Source organism: Neophocaena asiaeorientalis, unplaced genomic scaffold, assembly GCF_003031525.2.
Source record: "Neophocaena asiaeorientalis asiaeorientalis breed wild unplaced genomic scaffold, Neophocaena_asiaeorientalis_V1.1 scaffold44, whole genome shotgun sequence".
Classification (NCBI taxonomy): domain Eukaryota; kingdom Metazoa; phylum Chordata; class Mammalia; order Artiodactyla; family Phocoenidae; genus Neophocaena; species Neophocaena asiaeorientalis.
Genome location: NW_020173678.1, coordinates 730,982 through 752,357, shown reverse-complemented (window position 1 = coordinate 752,357; position 21,376 = coordinate 730,982). Strand labels below are relative to the sequence as shown.

Below are 21,376 nucleotides of genomic sequence, written 5' to 3'. Positions count from 1 at the left end.
CGTTAGAGAAGATGTGATAGAACACCTTTCCATTCCCCTCTGCCTGCGTCCCTTAATCTCGCACAAGGCAGGAGCCTTGCAGGGTTCACGTGCCTGCTACCAGCACCACCCTGTCGGTCAAACGGGCCTTTGCCAAACAGACAATGTGAAGTATGAGTGTTGTTACTATTTTGACCTTATTAGGAAGAATAGAGGAATCCATAAAAGTGTGCTTCAGTGTTTTCTTTTGAAGATACATCTTAAAGGACTTGGAAGAAGTCTATCAGTTCTAAGTTCCACTGGGTATTATATTACCCTGAATTATTTATTCAGTGTAAGTGGTAAGAAGAAGTATCGTTGGCGTCTTTTAAGAACCACAGGGTGAGAACAAGGGGTCTGTGTAAAAGGAGAGTTTGACTTCCTACAAAAGAAGCTGTTAGAAAGAGGAAGGAATGGCTTGATGCCTTTTAAACTTATTTATATTCCCACGTCGTTCCAGAAAGATTTCAGGCCGAATTCTTGATAATGACGGAATTTTCAAGCTCTTAAATCTACAGTAATATTCGTTACCGAGCAACGTGTGGCAAAGAATTCTTGCAGCCTGTGATCAGGCTAGGGCTTCAGATTCTGGTAGCACAGTGCAGAACAATGGCGCTCTGTATATCTCTGCTACATAACAGTTCATTCGTGCGGGGAGATGAACTAGTCAGATAGTTTATTTGGTTTTTAATTATCTTAGTTAATTATTTTAATTGTTTATTGTGTTATCTTCCATTTAGGAGAGTTAGGAATAATCTCAAATGTATCCGTTAGGATTTTTTTCTACTGCAGGTTACAGAAACCCCACTACAAACTGGTGTAAGGAGAAAAACAAAACAGGGATGGAGAAGAGGATTTCCTGGATCTCGTGGCTAAGAAGCCCCAGTGGAGAGCAGACGCGAAACGTGGCTGGATCCTGGGCTAAAAAAAAAAGTTCTTTCATTGTCATATGCTCCACATGGCAAGATGGCAGCAGAATTAAAGGAACCTGCTTTTCTAGTAGCTGGAATGAGTCACGTGCCAATCCCGACCCAGTCACGCTTGTCTAGGGACTGTGGGGCTCTGAGAGGTTTGGCTAGGTCACAAGCCACCCCCAGACTCCCCCTCAACCAGATGGACAGAGAGGAAGACTAGATTCCCAAACAAAACCCGGAATTGTGACTGGAGGTGGACTGAACGGGTGTTAGTCAGCCAAGAACAAACGTCTTTCACACACGTTCCTCATATTTGAATATTTCAGTGAAACTCTCCGTTTAGGACGGTTGCGCTGCAGTCTGTGCTTCCTGCTTATGTGGTGTGAAACTCCTCGGATTCAGGCTTTGTTCAGCAAAGTGGAGTCCCAACGGCCAGTGTCAACTGCCAGGCTAGTTGTTCTAAAGAGTCGGGTGCCGGACCGTGAGTGCGTCCGTATGGTGAGCTAAGAGCTGTTCCTTTAGATGAGGACTTAGTTTTTTGTTTGTTTGTTTAATTTTTATTGTATATTGAAGCATAGGTGATTAACAATGTTGTGTTAGTAAGACAAACGTACGATATCGATACGCGGAATCTAAAAAGAAAAATGCTACAAATGAACTTGTTTACAAAACAGGAAGAGACTCACAGACTTAGAGAATGAATTTAAGGACTTGCCTTGTAACATCACGGAAACCTTCGCTGGCACGGAGTAGCTGCTGGAGACGAGAGGCCCTGGGGCGGCACCTGCCCACCTCCAGGCAGACCCCCCAGAGTCGGACACTGAAGGCTCTTGGCTGGAGGACCCAACCAGACACTGAGGAATGTCCAGGCGCTGCCCGAGGCCCTGTCCCAGACGAGGGCGAGTCCCACTCACAGATGTCCTGAAACCATCAGCAACCAGGGACCCTGCTGGCGCTGAGCTGCCTCCTCCCGGACTTCTCCTTGGCGAGGTCGGTACCCCTTCTCTGTTTTCCCTACTCTTACTAAGCTGTGCTGTGTGCTCATCACATGCACTAAATCCTATGATTCCTGAACTGAATACTGGCTCCGTTCTGCGTGTCTCCACTCCCGTGACCCTTACGCAGCCTCACCGCTGGGCCTGGTGACAAAACCAGGACACGCTGTCATTATGCTATGTGGTCGCATAGCTTCAATTTACAGTCATCGTGGCAGAGATGCCAAGAGCCCCCCACGCTGCCTCTTCCCTCCTTCCAGAGCAGGGAAAGTTCTACCCCGGCACCTGGGTTGCCAGACACACACTACCTCCCCCAGCTCCCTGACAGCAGGTGCAGCCACGTGGCAACGCTCCAGCCAATGAGCTGTGAGGACAAGTGATGTGTACAGTCGCTAGGTCTTGTCCTAAAAGTGAGTGTGGGTTAGGCTACCCTTTTCTAATAATATACATTTTAATATAATATACATGTAATTTCTTATATATAATTTATACTTCATTATTTATTATATTTTTAAAAATATATAAACCTGTATTACCAATATTTCAAAGAGCAAGCAATGTTTACCCTGGGGAAGAGAAAACTTAAAGAGAGTGGTTTTAGAACCACTTTTAGGGACTTCCCTGGTGGTCCAGTGGTTAAGACTTCGCCTTCCAACGCAGGGGCTGCTAAGCTCCCACATGCCTCGTGGCCAAAAAACCAAAACATAAAACAGAAGCAATATTGTAACAAATTCAATAAAGACTTTAAAAATGGTCCACGTCAAAACCAAAAAATCTTTAAAAAAATAAAATAAAACCATTTTTAAAGATTTTAGTGTGTGTTCTCGCTTTCTAACCACTGAAATCAATTTCTAACCTCAGCAGGGCATCACGGCATCTAAGGAAAAGCCCCCAGCTGCTAACCTTGGCTGTTCCAAGGAGCTGATATTGTCCAATAGGATGGCTGTCCCCTCACATTCCCTAGACTCCAGGTAGGAATCACTGACTCGGGGTGGGGATGAGAACACCGTCTCTAAGACTCGAAGTGCTGTCCTGGGAAATGGGGCAGACTGGCTCCTGGTGAGACAACAGTGAAGCTTCATAAAATGTGGCCGAGATTTCCTGCCATTGGAGGTGTTTATAGAGAGTGGATGGTTACCTACCAGGGATGCTGTCGAAGGACCTCACACCTTGCCTTTCCACCTTCACTTGGATTTCACCTTAATTTGAAAAGTGACCCCGTGGCACAGGGCCCTGGGAGACCAGGAGACGGTCTTGCTGCTTTGGAGTCAAAACTGCACCAAAGGGCTTCACTGGTTGGTTTGAAATATTTGGTCTTCTGAACTCTCGTTCATTCCTATTAAGACATACAGAAAAAAAAAAAAAAATTCCAAAGACAAAACAAACAAGAAATCAGAACTTCGCCAGGCCTGCTCCAACCCCCTTGACCAGCGTATCACTTGCGGTCGACTCTGAAGAATCGAATGTGTAAAGACCAGGGAGCTCAGTCCACTCACGAAGTCGGTGACTTTTAGAAAAATCATCACTGACGTCAGATGTTTCACTGACGCCCGCCCTTGGGAAACAAGCTCACGAACTCAGCGGTCTAAGGATCTGTGACTGAGGAGGTTTGATGTGCTGACTTGTAAAGGGTGTGAGCTCTGGACAAGAAGGTTGAACTAAAAGGCACACCTCCTTAATTACAGGATTTAAGCCAAGAAAAGTCAAAGACAGTGGGTGGGGTTTGTGACCCTGTCTCTGCCTTTAGTAGAGAAAGCCTTCTTGGTAGCTCTTGAATGTTTTTCTTTCTTAACGACCAGTTTGTTTAAGTTAAGAGCCAAATAAGGGTCACGTGTTACATTCGGTTTCTATGTCTCTTCTAAGCCATGGGTTCCTCCTCTGTTTCAGTCAGGCTCACTTCCTTTCTTTTCCTTGAAATGTATTTGTCATTTTTTCCTGTAAGTTTTTCCACAGTCTGAATCTTGCTAATTGCATGGCACTGATGTTGTTTAAAAGCCTCCTCTGTCTCTTATATTTTCTGTACATTCATACATCTAGAGGCTCAATCAGATTTAGGTTCAATTTCTTTGGCGTGAATACTGTGTAAGTGGTTTTGCGTACTTCCATCGGGAAGCACAGAATATCTGTCTGTTTCTGTGACGCTGGGATTGTTCAGAGGGCTCAGGCCCTGCCAGGCTGACTCATAACACTGTAAAGTTCTGTTCTTTTTTTCACCTAATGCTTTTAGCAGCCGTTGGTGATCTTTGCTTACACCCGCTCTTTCACTGGAGGCTGCAGCCCTGTGATATTTCTGGATCTATGAGGCCTGCTTCGCTTCTTAGCTGGAATCTCTCTACAAAGGGAAACCATTTCATCAACTAGTGGTTACCCTCAGGTACAGTTTGTACAGGAAGGCCAGACAAGTGTTTGATTCTTTCTCTTTATTTATAAGTTGTTAGAATGATAGGTTGGTTCCTAAAAGAAAACTAGGACTATTTCTTCTACTCACAAAACTTCTGAGGCCAGATGTGTGGGATTCTCTGTCCCATTAAGCAATTCTGACACTAACTACCCAGAGTTAGTGCAGACGGGCTAGAGGCACAGCCCCACAAGACCATCCCCCACTTGAGATGCTAGCTGCAAATCCCGGGTGCCTGTACTTCTGACCAACCAGCTATAAATCGGAGATCCCCACAACCCTCACCTCAGCTTGATCATTCGCTCACAGAAGTTAGGAAAGCACTTACTGTCTGTCACCCATTTATTAGAAAGGATACAACTCAGGAACAGCCAGAGGGACAAGATGCACAGGTATGGGGGGAGGGGTGGGGCATCCGTGCCCACCACTCCAAGCACTTTGACGTGTTCACCAACCCAGATGCTCTCCAAAACCTGTTGTTTAGGGTTTTTACGGAGGCTTCATTTCTTAGGCGTCATCGATTAAATCATTGGCCATTGGTGATTAAGTCCATCTCCAGCCCCTCGCCCCTCCCCCGAGGTCAGTGGGTGGGGCTGAAAGGTCTGACCCTCTAATCAACCCAGCCTCCCTTCAGTCCCATCCTTAGGGTCTTTTCTAAGTCACCTCATTAACGTAAACTCAGGTGTGGTTGAAAGAGGCTAGTTATAAATAAGCAAAGAGGCCTCATTTTACCCGATCACTCAAGAAATTCCAAGTGTTTCAGGAGCTCCGTGCCAGGAAGCCAGTGTAGACACCAAATACATATTTCTTATTATGTCACAGTTCCCTGTGGGTGACTCATGGTTCCTTCTTTTCTTTTCTTCTTTTTTTTTGTCATTATGAAATCTATCTACATAAAAGATAAACATAAGAAAGGCTAAGTAAAATGATTTATTACATTCATTTTCCAATTTTTTACGTTGTAAAAGGAAATCGATTCCACATCCTACTGTATAACATATTTAAGCTACTACGGTGTCTTAAATCTGTTCCAGATGCTCTACCAAAGTACCACAGACTGTCATTCTGTAAACAAAAGAAATTTATTTCTCATAATTCTGGAGGCTGGGAAGTCCAAGGTCAACACCGTGCCAGCAATTCGGTGTCTGGCAAGGGTCCAGTTCCTTATTCATAGATGGTGCCTTCTCACCGTGTCCTCACACGATGGAAGGGGCGAGGAAGCTCTGTGCGGTCTCTTTTATGAGAACACTAATTGCACTCATGAGGGCTCCACCTTTATGACCTAAGCATCTCCTCAAAGTCTCACCTCCTAAGACTATAATGTTGGGAGTTAAGATTTCAACAGATCAATTTTGGGACGACACAAACATTCAGATTATAGCATATGGTTGTTTTAAAAGTAATTGCAAGGTAAACTAAATACTGATATTTTTACCCACAAGATGAAAATTATAATTATAGACATACAAATTGATACTTGGCTATTTACAGAAAGCAAGTGAGGTAAAGTTGCAGCAGCCATATTCATAGGGAAATCTTATTTGATTTAGGAAATGTAGCATCTTCACGTTTCTCAAAGTTGAATCCTAATCCAGAAATATTTGTAATGCTTTTTAGGAATAATCCAAGTGGCATACTTATCTAAATCTATTACCGTTCAGAGAAACAAGCTAACCAAGTTTGTGGTACAAGCTTTTGTACGACCCACTCTTATAAAGAGGAGATACTGGGACTTCCCTAGTCGTGCAGTGGATAAGAATCTGCCTGCCAATGCAGGGGACACGGGTTCAATCTCTGCTCCGGGAAGACCCCACAGGCCGCGGAGCAACTAAGCCCGGGCGCCACAACTACTGAGCCTGCGCTCTAGAGCCCGCGAGCCACAATTACTGAGCCCTCGTGCCACAACTACTGAAGCCCACACGCCTAGAGCCCGTGCTCCGCAACAAGAGGAGCCACCACAGTGAGAAGCCCCAATGAGGCAACGAAGAGTAGCCCCCGCTTGCCACAACTAGAGAAAGCCCGTGCGCAGCAATGAAGACCCAACACAGCCAAAAATAAATAAATAAATAAAAATTTAAAAATGAATAAAAAGGAGATACTCTAGGTGTAGGAACAAGAATGTTTAAGGTGGAGAACATTAGGGGCCAGGAACTCCCTTTGGCTGTTATCTTACCCAATGAGAATCTGCAAACAGCTCCTGTTAGCAGCTCTCTCTACTCTGAGAGTCACCAATTACCTTAAACTGGAAAATAAATTCTTATCGTTTAGTTGGTAACTTGGTAGATTATTACATCCTTGTAAATCATTCAAATATTTTTGATGTGCCAGGGCTTACAAAGGTGTTGGTGACAAAAAGGGGAAAATTCAGGGTCTCTACCCTCAAGGAATTACAGCAGGTGAGGCAGACAGGAGACAGGCAGGCAATCTTAGCAAAGGGCTCTGATAAAGCCTCAGTGTGATTCTTTTTCCTCCAAAATAAGTATGACATAATAATCCTGAGTGGAACCGTGTATCTTGTACTTGACAGCATTTCTCCGACGCACCACCCTCTGGTCTTTTGCTTAAGCAAAGTCTCCAAGGGGTACACACAGAACTGCATCCTCCGCTCTTTGACACAAATCTGGGCTGTTATGTAGCAAACACTTCTGACAGCGGGTTCTAGCCCAGCTGCGGGTCTGCCTGCATCGCCATATAAGGGCTTTCCCTTTTCCACCTTAGAATTCAGGGGCAGGTCACAACTGCAAAGATGTAAACGTTTATACGTAAGTGGTCACTGAAAAACCAGCGTTGGTTTCCAAGCTTTTTTCCCTTTTTTTTTTAAGCTCCAGACCGAGTATTTAAATGAAATCACCCCTTGGTAGAAAACTGAAGGCTGCTACCCACATTCCCAATTTCCAGGCGCCTCTGCAGAACTCCGGCTGGTTTTCAGAATACTGACTTCAAGGATAAAAATTCAAAAACATAAGCAAAAACCTTCAACTTGAAATTTCTTGCAAAGGCTTATGTTCATGCTCTTTAAGAACATATATCTTCTTGCTTCACATAATAGGAATAATAATAATTTCTATTTTATACTGCTTTTAACTTTCGGAAGTGTTTTTCTATGAATTATAGCAGATTTTGTGGTCTGGTCCCCCCTCCCCCTTTTTAATGTAGCTATTTCTAATTTCATGGCCTATGTCTAAGAAGAAAATTTGATATTATTACCTATTCATGGATTTTTCTCACTGTTTAAGCAATGTAGCCTTTTGACTAAGTAGATCTCTTTTAAGCAAGTATGACTTGAAAGTTATTTTCCTTAAGCCCAGTTATCATCTGATACTGATTGATCCACCCACCTGCAAAAAAAGAATTAATCAACATATTAACATATGCTATAATAAAGAGAAAATCTCCAATTCTTTAAAATACTTTTATATAATCTTTCAGACTATTTATAATCTATTTTAACACATTTTAATTCCCACAGTATATCATTATACTGTCAAATTGAAATTTAAGTTTTGGGTTTTTTTTTGCAAAACACTGTTGCTTGTATTTATCACTGTGAAGGGATTACCACCAAATGCTAACCAGTCATGGGGTAAGGGAAGGACGTGTTAAAGTGGATTAAAGTATTAAACCCAATTTGTGAAACCACACTGAATATATTACCATTGCAAATTAAGATTTTTAAAGTGCAGAGGTTCTTGGGATGCAGCAAACAATGAAAAGTCAAAAATGGAAAGGCATTCAGCCTGGAATGAATCACCACACAAGACGAGAAAAGTAGAAACACCCACCAGATATCATTATTTGATGGAAAAAGAAAACAAAAACGTTCCTCTATTTTACAGTAGAGGACAGTTAGAAGATGTAGGAATGGCTTGGGAGAATGGAGCAGTTTACTTCTGAAGACAGTGATTTAACCTAAGAACGGTCTTGGGGCTTCCCTGGTGGCGCAGTGGTTGAGAGTCCGCCTGCCGATGCAGGGGGCACGGGTTCGTGTCCCGGTCCGGGAAGATCCTACATGCCGCGGAGCGGCTGGGCCCGTGAGCCATGGCCGCTGAGCCTGCGCGTCCGGAGCCTGTGCTCCGCAACGGGAGAGGCCACAGCGGTGAGAGGCCCGCGTACGGCTAAAAAAAAAAAAAAAAAAAAAAAAAAAAAAAAGAATGGTCTTAAACCCAAGAACTTCTATACTTAATTCTAAGAAGTTACCTCGCTGAGACAAACCATTGAAACGAATAATTTTCTTTTTTCTTACGACTAGAAACGCTTGTTCACTGCAGGGGATACAGATGAACAAAAAGATAAAAACCAGCATAAGCTCACCTTCCAGGAAGAGCTACTATTAACACTTTAGAAAGCTTTCTTGAGATTCACATACCGTACAATTCACCCATTTTAAGTGTATAGTTAAATATTTTAAAATATGTGTACTGGGTTGTACAACCATCACCACAATATAATTTTAGAACATTCCATTACCCAAAAAAGAAACCCGTTAGCCATCACTTCCCATTTTTCCCTACCACACAGCGCCCCCTACTCAGCCCTAGACAACCACTGATCTGCTTCCTGTCTCTGTAAATTTGCTTATTCTGGACCTTTAATATAAGTGGAATCACAATATGTGGTCTTTTGTGACTGACCTCTTTCGCTTCGCTTAATGTTTCCAAGATTCATGCAAATTGTAGCATGTATCGGTACTTAATTTTTTATTGCTGAATAATATTCCAATGTATGGATATGCCACTTTTAAAAAATCCATTTATAACGCACACTGGATTGTTTCCAGGTTTTGATGGTCGGGAATAATGCTGCTATGAATATTCCTGTACAAGTTTTTGTTTGAACACCTGTTTTTGAGTCTCCTGGAGTGTAGGAGTAGAATTTCTGGGTTACGTGGTGACTCTATGCTTAACATTTTGAGCAACTGCTAGACTGCTTTCCAGAATGGTTGTGTACCACTTTACACTCCCATCACCAATGTAAGAAGGTTCCAGTTTCTCCATATAACACTTTTTAGTGTCTGTCATTTTTCTCTTTTAAATAGCAATCCTAGTTGGTGTGAAGTGGTACCTCCTTGTGGTTTTGATTTGTATTTCCCTAATAAATAATGGTGTCGAGCGTTTTTTTCTTATGTTTATTGGCTATTTGTATATCTTCTATGGAGAAATGTCTATTCAAACTGTTCGCCCTTTTAAAAATTGGGTTACTTTTCTTTTTATTGTTGGGCTGTCAGACTTCTTTATATACTCTGGATATAAGCCTCTTATCAGATATGTGAATTACAAATCATTTCTCCCAATCTGTGAGCTGTCTTTTCACTTTCTTGACATCATTTCTAGCACAAAAGTTTTAAACTGATCTATTTTTTTCTTTTGTCCCTTGTGCTTTTGGTGTCATATATAAGAAGGTTTTGCCTAACCCAAGGTCATGAAGATCACTCCTATGTTTTCTTCTAGGAGTTTTAACATCTTAGCTCTTACATTTGAGTCTATCCATTTTGAGTGAATTTTTGTGTATAGTGTGAGGCAGGGACCCACCTTCATTTTTTGCATGTGGATACCTGGTCCCACCACCATTTACTGAAAAGACTATTCTTTCCCCTATTGAATTTTCTTGGCACTCTTATTGAAAAACAGTTGACCATAAATGTAAGGATTTATTTCTGGACTTTCAATTTTATTCCACTGATCTAAATGTCTACTATTAATATTTGCCACAACTCCTCCCTCTTTTTTTCTGGGTATTTATTAATATTTTTCAAAGTAATTGGATCATACTAAATACAGTTTTTAACTTTTTTTAAAGAAATCACTAACATCCTCTCATGTCATTAAATATTCAACATAAGTTTTAATGGCTGCCTTTTAGTCCATTGTACAGATATACAATATTAATTTAATTCCCTTTTGGTGAATATTTAGGCTGTTACCACAACAACATTATCATCAAATGACGTAAAAAAAAATACACCCAAAATATACCTTATGTGTATCAGTAATTAGTTTATAAGGAAAAAACCTAGAGTGGGAATTGCTATGTAAGAATATTTTTAAGTCCTTGATACATATAAGAGCTTAAGCGTCCCTCAGTATAGACGGAGATTACTGTTTTGAAATCTTGACTAATTCTAAATTCACATTTTATCATAGACTTACACAAAGAGGTACATCTCAAAACTAATAGTTTTTGATAGCTTGACTTAAAGTCAAATAACCAACTCTTCCCCCTGTCTTAAAAATCTCAGTTTAATGTTATTTTCTTCTCCTATATGAAGTACTGATTTGTTTTGCTGCACTAGGTAAACTGTCACTGAAAGTGAACATTTCAAATGAAGCAACTGAACGAAACCACCAAGGTTTGTGGCTGGTGTGCCGAAGTTAACCCCACAGTACAGAATCTAAGTTGGATACGATGGGAAAGGAAGACAGAAGATGGCATACATGTTGGGAGAAAATAGAGAAATTAGTAGACTAGTGGTCCCAGTGTGGTTGAAAAATGATCACGGCAGGAAAAGTAGGGCAGGGAAAGCTGGGAGGAAGGAAGATTATTGCCAGATAAAAGAATATCTGAATTGCCGCTCTCAATTTGTCCACTGCTGAGAAATTTAGAGTTGCCTTGGAAAAACTTAAGATCTCTTGAGGGGACTTAGCTGGTGGTCCAGTGGTTAAGAACCTGCCTGCCAATGCAGGGGACGTGGGTTCGATCTCTGGTCCGGGAAGATCCGACATGCCGCGGAGCCACCAAGCCTGTGCGCCACAACTACTGAGCCCACATGCCGCAAGTACTTAAGTCTGTGCGCCCTAGAGCCCGTGTGCCACAACTACTGAGCCTGCATGCTGAAACTACTGAAGCTCGCGTGCCTAGAGCCCATGCTCCGCAACAAGAGAAGCCACAATGAGAAGCCCGCGCACCGCAATGAAGAGTAGGCCCTGCTCGCTGCAACTAGAGAAAGCCCGCGCACAGCAATGAAGACTCAACACAGCCAAAAATATATATATATATATATTTAAAAAAGAAAAAAAAAGATCTCTTGAGAATATAATGTCCCAGAAACAGGCCTAATCTTGAAAGGGACAGTCCACACAGCATCTTTCCCTCTGGAAAATGGACGCACACTGGCAGATTTCTAAGTGTTCCAACGGGCACGGCTCTTGTATGACGTCTTCAGAGTATACCAGCTTTGCAGTGTTTAATCTAATGAAAACTGTAAGTACCTCCCTTCGCTAAGGTCTACATATGCAGACTTTATAGTGTAGGGGACCAAAATTTCCACCCCAAAATGTCTCTTTGGGATATGGATTATTTTGAGCTGAAAACAATCAAGGCCAAAAGACGCAGGGAGAAACTCTGACCTTCCCCCAGCTGCCTAAAAGAATTTCGATAGAGGGCCTGTTCCCAAAATAGAGCTATCACCAGAGATCTCTGCAAAGAATACAGGCCGGGCCGGTGTGGTGGGGAAGTCGGCAGGGCCTGGAGACCAAAGTCCACTCTGTCCCATTGTGTCTGCTGGCTCAGCAAACTCCCTCACCAAGCATTTGCTTTTCCATCTCCGTGTAAATGGCCTTCCTCCCCTCTGAGGTCCCAAACCACTACCCGCAACTTCCTCTTTTGTCTTTAGTTGAAGACGGTATTTAAGGTGAGGGTTTTGGCCGTTTGGGGGAGTTACTCAGTTTTTGTGGATCTCTCCCATGAAGACATGTTATGAAACTTTGCGTGATTTTCTCCTGTTAATGTTTCATGTCAATTTAATTCTTAGACCATCCAGAAGAACCTAGAAGGGTAGACGGAAATTTCTTCCTCCCTGACAATCGCTCAGTACCAGTCTACTTTTTCTAACCATCCAATGACTTTGTAAGTTCGAGGGTTTTTTTAAGATTTTTTTTGATGTGGACCATTTTTAAAGTCTTTATTGAATTTGTTACAATATTGCTTCTGCTTTGTGTTTTGGTTTTTTGGCCGCTGGGCATGTGGGATCTTGGCTCCCTGACCAGGGATAGAACCCGCACCCCCTGCATTGGAAGGCGAAATCTTAACCACTGGACCGCCAGGGAAGTCCCATAAGTTCAAGTTTTAGGATCAAGTTTTAGATTTGTAACACACACCTAGTTTTAACTAGACACCTCCTAATGTGGCATCCCAGAAGCCTCACTGCCAAGACTTACGTAGTTCCGTGAATATATCTGTGCCAGGAGTTTGGGCAGAAGGAATAATATGATTACCAAGATCATTAACTTTATGATGTGTTCAAGATTAGTAGGAAGACGTTTCTAAAATTATTAACAATAAAATACTTATCATGCTATTGGGTGTATTAAATTCATCTCTATAAAAGCTTTAATCTTCCTGCTCTGCTCTGTGGTTAGAATAAAGCAACTCGAGTGTCAACCATGGTTCCTTTCTTTCACCCTCCACAAGTAACTCTACTTCTTACGCATCTCTTGATTCCTTCCGTCCACTCCTCTGTATCCCCATGGCCTCTACCTGAGTTCAGGCCACCGTCTGCTCCAGCCTGAATTATTACCTCAGCTTCCTCCCTCAGTTTTACGCCCAACAATCTTTTCTCCACACTGCAGCATGAATGAGAAATAAACCACTGTTGTTGTTGTGTGCCATGGAGACTTGGGGTCACTTGTTACTGCAGCAGAACCTGGCCTAAGCAGATGATACCTAACTTCTTTCAGTTCCTTGGATGTGCCATACTCTCACTTTGGGCCTTTCCCTCCTCCTCTTTTTCCTGTTTCAATTGTCCCAATTTATCTTTGGCCTTTCAGATCTCGGCTTAGGTGTCATTTCCTCTGGAAGGCCTTCTCTTTTTCCCCATGTCTGGTTTGTGTTGCCATCCTACACACTCCTCCAACATTCTGTGCGTCCCCTGTCACAGCACTTACTGTGTAACTATCGCCCCACCTCTACTGTAAGGCAGAGACTATGCCTTTCTTGTTCACCATTGTATTCCTACGCTCGCCATGTGGTAGATGCCAGAAATCCCTTGAATGAGTAAATCAACTTTTAGAACTTGAAGACTTTGTCACAGTGTTTATCGGGAAAAGTCACCGACAGCAGAAAGTAGTTGAGTCCAAGTTGTGGTCCGATTCATTGTGATGATACAAGTGAAAAAAGTATCCACGGCAGCCAAATGCTATCAACCTGTGCTTTCCTGTCTTCCCCTCGATGTAAGTTATACGGGTTTCCAAGCCTCCCATACTAAAGGAATAAGGAGTAATATATATATTTATAACTGAAACACTTTGCTGTATACCCGAAACTAACACAACATTTAAAATCAACTATACCCCAATTAAAAAAAAAGGAGTAGCTATAAACGAATAGGTGTGAGACTGAAGGTCCCTGGAATCAAAGAACGATAGGCATTATTATTTCTGTACATGTCTGAACAGCACATGAGGATAACATACAGGTCGGCTCACATTCTTGCAGCATTTCCGGTTCTAAGACACAGCCTAAGGCCAACGCTTACCATGGTTATGCAGGATGTACGCATTCCACAACTCTTGTCTAACTGAGTCACCCTGGAGAGTTTCCTGCCCCTCCCTGCCATAAAGCATAATGCACAACAACGCATTCATCATGCCATCTGTGATCCCCATGTGAACTACCATGGGTAAGGCTTCCCGTGGTCCCACAATTAAAAGACCATCTGAAAACCATGTCGGCGAAGACGTTTTGTGCAGAAAGCAGGAGTCGCAGCTTAGGTTAATTAGACTGTGCTCTGGTGAGACCTAGGAGGAAATCTGACTCTGAGCTCATTACTAAAGAGCATACGGTGGGGTAGAGCCACACGTGAGGCCTGAGTGGTTCTGAGGTTGACTTATTAACACCAAAAGATGAAGGGCCTGATGTTTAATAGTAGGCTTCATGTAGCATGCCTAACTCACGTGCAGAAATGAGTTTAACTCACTAGGCTATATATTAAGAATGAAACATCCCACATGTAAAAATTGCCTAGTTTTTGAAATAGAAAAAACAGAAGAAAAAGACTAACTGGTTTTCTTAAAGTCATAGTAAGAAGAGGCATGTACACAGCAAGGGTCCAAATCTTCTATGAGAAACCTGATGAGCGTCAGGCAGGGCAGGGCTATGCAACACGTATTAGCTTGAACTATTTCTGAGGTTTCCAACGGATTAGAAAGTGCTGGGAATGCTAGAAACGATGGTTAGAACCAGGTCCCTTGATTGAAAGTTAAGGGCACATGGTTTTAGGCCCAACGTAAAGCAGCACTTGCGTGGGCTTCCCTGGTGGCGCAGTGGTTGAGAGTCCGCCTGCCGATGCAGGGGACATGGGTTCGTGCCCCGGTCCGGGAAGATCCCACGTGCCACGGAGCGGCTGGGCTCGTGAGCCATGGCCGCTGAGCCTGCGCGTCCGGAGCCTGTGCTCCGCAACGGGAGAGGCCACAACAGTGAGAGGCCCGCGTACCGCAAAAAAAAAAAAAAAAAAAAGAAAAAGAAACACTTGTGAATGTTACCTGTTTCTTCATTAGTGCAATTCGGATAAAATACCTACTTTATAAGATTGTACTGAGAATTAAACAGAATGTTTGTAAAATGCTTTGCATAATGCTGGCTAATTAAATGGTAATTATAATCAAGCAGAGATCTCCAATGAAGAACTGGGCTTCCCTGTAAGGTAAGAAGTTCACTGCCTCTAAAAGTACTTGATAAGTCAACTGGTCATGTGCAGTAATACAACTCCTCCTGTTTGGGTACGGAGAGTGGCAGGGGCTATGATTGGACTCTGGTAAATGTATTCAAATCTAAGACTCTAAGACATACTGATGCTTAAATTTCTTTGTACACACTGATTCTAAAATAAAATGGCCCCCAAATACACAAAACTAAAATTGCTGGAACTACAGGGAAAAATGGACAGATCCACCATTTTAATAAGAGATTGACTGACCTATTTTATCTATTCATGGGTGATAGATAGGCATACTGATAGGCAAATCTGAACATGAGCGTTAGTAAGGGTGTAAAACGTCTGAACTACCAAGCTTGCTTTATTTGATACACATCCCTACACCTATCTACCTGCTGGTGAAATCAACATTCTTCTTTGGTTTAGACTATTTCTAAAAATTGACCATGGACCAGACCATACAGCAAGCCTCAAGGATCTTTGATTCTCTGGCCACAGTGCAACAAATTTATATGAACAAAACATAAATATATTTTGAATTAAAAAGTCCTGGGCTTCCCTGGTGGCGCAGTGGTTGAGAGTCTGCCTGCTAATGCAGGGGACACGGGTTCGAGCCCTGGTCTGGGGGGATCCCACATGCCGTGGAGCGACTAGGCCCGTGAGCCACAGCTGCTGAGCCTGCACGTCTGGAGCCTGTGCTCTGCAACAAGAGAGGCCACGACAGTGAGAGGCCCGCACACCGCGATGAAGAGTGGCCCCCGCTTGCCACAACTAGAGAAAGCCCTTGCACAGAAACGAAGACCCAACACAGCCAAAAATAAAAATAAATTAAAAGTCCTTAAATAACTCATGGTTTAAAGAAGAAATAACAATGGACATTTTAATATACCAGAACTGAATAAAAATACTATGTATCAAAACTTGTGGGATGCAGAAAAAGCAGTATTTGAGGAAAACTTATAGCCTTAGATGCTTATATTAGAAAAACAGAAAGATTAAAGATGAATATGCTTAACTCATTAACTGAAAAATAGAATAATCTGAAGACAGTAGTAGAGAGAGAAAAAACATAAAGCAGTGAAACGGAAAACAAACTTGCAATAAAGAGGATCAACAAGGTCAAAAGTTAATTCTTGGAAAACGTACAATGAGACAAACTTTTTGGTGAGATGGATTAAGAAAAAAAAATGAGAGAAAGATCAAGTCAGTATTAATGAAAAAGAGACATAATATTATATATAAAATACATTTTAAAAAGATAAAATGAAGAACTTTCTGAAAGTAAATATGAAACAGTTGAAAAGAACATTAAAACACATATAACTTAGCAACACTGACCCAAGAATTCCTTAAGAAAGGCTGAATAGTTCTATGACTGTGAAAAACAATAAATCTAAAGGTAAAAATCTTTCTACCCACACAAAAAAAACTCGACACCCAGATAATTTATAGGGAGCTCTGCCAAACTTTCAGCAGACAGGTCATTTCCATATTATATAATTTATGCCAGAGAATAATGGAGGAAAAAAAAGAAATATTCCCCAATTCATTCTTTGATGCCTGTAAAACCATGGATAGCGTGAGAAAGGAAAATTACAGATCAATTTTACTTATAAACATAAACTTAAAAATCCTAAACAAAATGTTAACATAAAATATCAGATATATAAAATATATTATGGACAAATTAGGCTTATTTCAGGAACGCAAAGGTGTTTAACATTTGAAAAACCTTTAAATTATAAATATAATTCTTCATATTGCTAGATAAGGGGGAAATGCTTTTGCTGATCTCAACAGATTAAAAAAGGAAAAAAGCATTTGATAAAATCCAGTACTCTTTCATGGTGAAACTTTTAGCAAATTCACAATGAAACAGAACATCCTTAACTCGATAAAGGGTATTTGAAAAACCTGCAACACACGTCATTCCTAATGAGGAAACGTGTGAATTAAAGTATTTTAAAACCAGGAACTAGACAAGAATGTCTGCTATCATCACATGTAGTCAATCCCGTGCTGGAGATGGTAGCCAGCATGATAAGGTAAGAGAAAGAAAAGGAAAGGAAAAACAAAACTGTCATTACTTAAGATGTGACCCTCTAAATAGAAAACTAAAAATAATCTACATATTATTGGAAATATGAAGAGCATTTAGCAAGGTGGCTAAAATATCAATATGTGAAAATCAATTTCATTTTTATAAACCAGCAAATAATTCAAAAACATAAGTTTAAGGACTTCCGTGGTGGCGCAGTGGTTGAGAATCCGCCTGCCAAAGCAGGGGACAGGGGTTTGATCCCTGGTCCGGGAAGATCTCACATGCTGCAGAGCAACTAAGCCCATGCGCCACAACTACTGAGCCCGCACTCTAGGGCCTTCGTGCCACCACTACTGAGTCCATGTGCCACTACTACTGAACCCCGCACGCCTAGAGCCCATGCTCTGCAACGAGAAGCCACTGCAATAACTAAGAGTAGCCTCCACTCGTCACAACTAGAGAAAGCCCGCACACAGCAACAAAGACCCAACGCAGCCAAAAAAATAAAAAAATAAACAAAAAGTCACCAAAAAGTCTTATTAAAAACAAAAACATAAGTTTAAGACACATTTATGATAATAATATAAACTGTAATGAATGTAGAATAAATCTGACCAAAGATGAGCAAGTATCTCTAGAGAAAAGTAGAAATTCTATAGAAATCATTAAAGAAAACCTAAATAACTAGAGATATATAGCAAAATCTTACTATAGGAATTTCAATTCTCCCCCTAAATTGACCTACAGAATTAATGCATTTCCAATCATAATCACATCAGGACTTTTGTGTGGAAATTGACAAGTGGATCCTAAAATGTATATGCACGAAAAAAGGGCCAAGAATAGCCAAGCCAATCCTGAAGCAAACCTGCTCAACCAGACAGCAAAATGTATAAAGCTATAGTAATTCAGGCAGAAGGGTACTGGCACAGGGACAGAAAACTAGGAAGAGAAGAGTGAGTCCAGAAACAGACGTTCACACTTTGGGGCCTTGATATATGACCAGAGATGGTACCGCAGGTCACTGGAGAAAGGATTCTAGTCAATATATGGTGCTTGGACAGTTGGCTGGCTATCTGGAAAACAGGAAAGGAAAGGAAATGGATCCCTACTTCATACCAGACAAAACCCAATTCCCTATGGATTAATGATTTAAATGTAGAAGGCAAAACTTTAAAATTTTCCCCCAAATTCTAAGAAATACCTTTCAGATAGCAGGGTGGACAAGGATATTTTTTTCTCTTTGATAGACTTTATTTTCTAGAGCAGCTTTAGGTTCACAGCAAAACTGAGAAGGTACAGAGATGCCCCGTCTACCTGCTGCCCCTACACAGGCCCAGCCCCGCCATTATCAACGCACCACCCCCCCCACCAGATGGCACGTTTGCTTCAACGAACCTACAGACATGCATCACCATCACCCAGAGTCCATGGTTCACATTAGGGTTCACTCCACTTGTTGTGCATTCCACGGGTTTGGACCAAGGTATAATGACATGTGTACCCCATGACAGTGTCACACAGAATAGTTTCACTGCCCTAAATATTCCCTGAGCTTTTCCCATTCATCCCTCCCTCCCCTCAACCCCCGGCAAGACCAGGATTTTTTTAAGACATCAAAGTTTGCTAATCACAAAGGAAAGGATAGACATATTTAACTACGCTAAACTTAATTTTTATCTAAAGATAGTATAGAAACAAAGAAAGTGAAAAGATCTTGGACTGGACCCTGGCCTGGGGGTGCGAGGGATTGCTCTAAATAATTGGTCCCCAACCTTTTTGGCACCAGGGACCGGTTTCGTGCAAGACAATTTTTCCACGGATGGGGGTTGGGGGGGGTAGTGGGGAGATATGGTTCAGGCGGTAATGTCAGCCATGGAGAGCGCAGATGCTGCTTTGCTGGCTCACCCACCGCTTACCTCCTGCTGTGTGGCCTGGGGGGGGCGGGTTGGGGACTCCTGGTGTAAATGACATTATTCGAACAACTGATGAAATTTCAATGTGGACTGTATATTAGACGTATCATATCAGTGCTAAATTACCTACATTTGAAAACTGTTCTGTGCCAACATAAGGAAACATCATTGTTTTCAAAGGTGCACGCTGTAACTTACTCTCAAATGGTTCAGCAAAAATAATTTATATATTGTCTCTCTTACACACAAATACAGCAAACTGTGAATCTATGTGAAGGGTATACAGGAGTTCGTTGTATTAGTCCTGAAACTTTTCTGTAAGTTTGATATTTTTTTTTCAAAATCAGAAGTCAAAATTTTAAAAAAGTATTTGAAAACACATGCTATAAACAGGGAGAAAATATTTGCAACACATACAATTGACAGAAGATTGGTATCCGCTTAGAAGAGGAAAAGAAACATGAATGAACAATCAGCACATGAAAAAATGTTCGACATTATCAGTAATTAGAGAATGCAAATTAAGACCATAATCTTGTACCAATTTACTCTCAGTAGACTAGCAAAAATTAAGAAGTTTGACCAAAACAATGATTGGAAAGAATGTGGAATAACAGGAAAGGGCTGATCCGTGCTCCTGGCAGTATAGATTGGTACCAGCACTTTGAAAACATTTTGGCATCATCGTGTAAAGCTGTCTACCCCACCCCTCTGACCCAGTCCTGTTACTCCTAGGTTCAAATGAGACAAGTGCAAGAGGTGTGCACAGGAAGGCCCTTGCCAGCCTTGTGAGTATCACGCAGGCAGGCTCAGGTTTTGTCGGGCATGAGCTTACGTAATTGGAGAAAAATCACAACAAATTGTAAATGTGACAAAACCCAGGAAAGTACCATATTAGTTTTTAAGTTAACTGTCTCACACACCTCTATACCCTTTTCCTTCATTCTTTTGGCTGCATAGGTTTAATCCCCTCTTTATATGACAATGATTTCCATAATATCATTTTCCATAGAGAAAATGAGAAGATTGCCCTTCTTCTAACATAGTTCACTGAACATTATTATTAATATTTGGGAAGTAGAAAACATGTGTCTTCACATCCAGGCAGACTCACTGTAGTTCTGTTATAGGGTTATGACCTACAAACTCAGAGAATCTGACAAATCTTACTTTGCGTGATTCTCATCATTAAAGAAAACATGTAAAGTGCATTTATAAACATAGCGTGATCAGAAATGGATCCTCCACTTACAATTTTACACACCTGAGTTTTTTCAGATTCGCTTCCAGCTCCCTACATTTCCAACTAGGTTTCTGCCCCAACACACACATAGGTCAGGTGCTGGATGTTGTGGGACATTCCTATTCTGATACGACCATCTGTTCATGCACCTTCCTACCCTGGGGTGAAAAGCAACAGCCTGACATTAAAGACTGCAAACCTCACACATGCTCTCCACTGAACTCAAACGCATCCCCGATGCAACCCACCTTGGCTCAACCCCAAATGCCTGCAGCCGTGTATCACCCAAGCTGAAAAGGGCTGAAGGAGGGGGCGCAGGAATGTAAAGAGAAAGTGGCCCTCTTCCATCGTGGTTCAAAGGTCTTCCTTCTGTAGATTTTACAAAAACATATGACCATGGGAACACACTGCCAAGGCTCCTCTTTCGGGTCGATGGGCGAGACCCATGGGAGGGGCCCTGAAACTCCAATTTCATTAGCTTCATGGTCAGTTTGCCTCCAATAATAACAAAATACTGGAGACAAGTGTCCACAGAAAAATGGATAAACAACTGGACATAAACGACTTCACAGAAACGCAATGTTACGGCAGTGAAAATAAATGTTCTACAGCTTGCTTACACTTAACAGCTTGGGTGAATCAAAGAAACGTTCAACGATAAAAGCAAATCCCACAAGACTGTGTATCATTTGTATAAAGCTCAAAAAGAGAAAAGTCAAACAATATATCCTTTGGGAATGCCTCCACCTATAATCAAATGACTAAGAATGTCAAGGAGAGACAAAGTTCAGGACAGGGGTGGTCGAGGGAAGAAGCAAGGGGTAGCTACAACCCGGGAAGCGCCCGTATATTTGCTCCACGTGGATAATGTGGAGACACAGGCTTCCGTTTTCTCAGTGTGCTTTAAAACTTACATATTTGCTCAACATGTGATCTCGTGTGCATCCAGTGTTAGCCTGAAAGCGCTGGAAGTCCTGGAGCCCCGCGTCCCTCCTTCCGGTCCCGCGCTTTCCCCGTCACTTCACTGCCAGCGGCTCGGGGACCAGCTCCAGCGAAGTGCGACCCCCGGGACCCACCCGGCACGTGACTGTGTGACTATCCCCGCAGTCGGGTGGGGCGGGTGGAAAGGTCCAGAGTATCTCACGTGCACACTAAGCCTGCTCCGTTAATTCCAGTTATTCGCCGGCTAGCAGCAGATCAGGG

General features: G+C 42.0%; 1 long non-coding RNA gene across 3 annotated transcripts; it reads right to left on the bottom strand.

Annotated features, from left to right (window-relative positions):
• Positions 1–1,462: 1,462 nt before the first annotated feature.
• On the bottom strand, positions 1,463–21,368 carry LOC112402605 (uncharacterized). Of its 3 annotated transcripts, XR_003003739.1 has the most exons (4): positions 21,088–21,368; positions 5,058–5,214; positions 3,070–3,263; positions 1,463–2,071 (listed from the first exon to the last, which is right to left on the bottom strand). It is a non-coding gene; the product is annotated as an uncharacterized LOC112402605 (long non-coding RNA). The 3 variants fall into 3 exon arrangements; XR_003003737.1 differs by lacking the exon at positions 1,463–2,071 and having other exon boundaries at positions 2,752–3,263; XR_003003738.1 differs by lacking the exons at positions 1,463–2,071; positions 21,088–21,368 and adding an exon at positions 7,533–7,657 and having other exon boundaries at positions 2,752–3,263.
• Positions 21,369–21,376: the final 8 nt, after the last annotated feature.